This window comes from Perognathus longimembris, chromosome 28 (genome assembly GCF_023159225.1).
Source record: "Perognathus longimembris pacificus isolate PPM17 chromosome 28, ASM2315922v1, whole genome shotgun sequence".
In the NCBI taxonomy this organism is placed as follows: domain Eukaryota; kingdom Metazoa; phylum Chordata; class Mammalia; order Rodentia; family Heteromyidae; genus Perognathus; species Perognathus longimembris.
In genome coordinates this window covers 80,520,846-80,521,420 of record NC_063188.1, presented here as the reverse complement: position 1 = coordinate 80,521,420, position 575 = coordinate 80,520,846, and positions in this window count along the sequence as shown.

The window sequence follows — 575 nt, the reverse complement described above, 5'->3', positions numbered from 1 at the left end:
GCAATAGTTACTAGAATACCCAGAATCCCAGTCTGACTGTGATAAATGCTCAAGACTGTCTGTGCACACTTAGAAAATATTCCTTCTTGCATCCTTTGACTCTGCAGGAACCTGGAAATGACTCAAAGAAATTCTCCCTCAGGAAGAATTGAATAAGTAGGATATTTGGATTTCAAGTATCATTTTTATGAATCTACCATATACAAAGTAAAGGACAAAGGTTGGGAATTTTAAAAAAGCTGGGAATATGGCCTAGTGGTAAAGTGCTTGCCTCATATACATGAAGCCCTGGGTTCGATTCCTCAGCACCACATATATAGAACAAGCTGGAAGCGGCACCGTGGCTCAAGTGGTAGAGTGCTAGCCTTGAGCAAAAAGAAGCCAGGGACAGTGCTCAGGCTCTGAGTTCAAGCCCCAGGACTGGCAAGAAACAAAGCAAAGGAACGAACAAGACAAGTGGAGTTGGCATAGAAGGTACAGCGCAGAATGAGGCATCAGGCACACAATTCTGCTTTTTGGTCCTAAATCCTGTGTAAATACAATCTGGTTGGCACTAGTTTTTGTTTATTTGTACA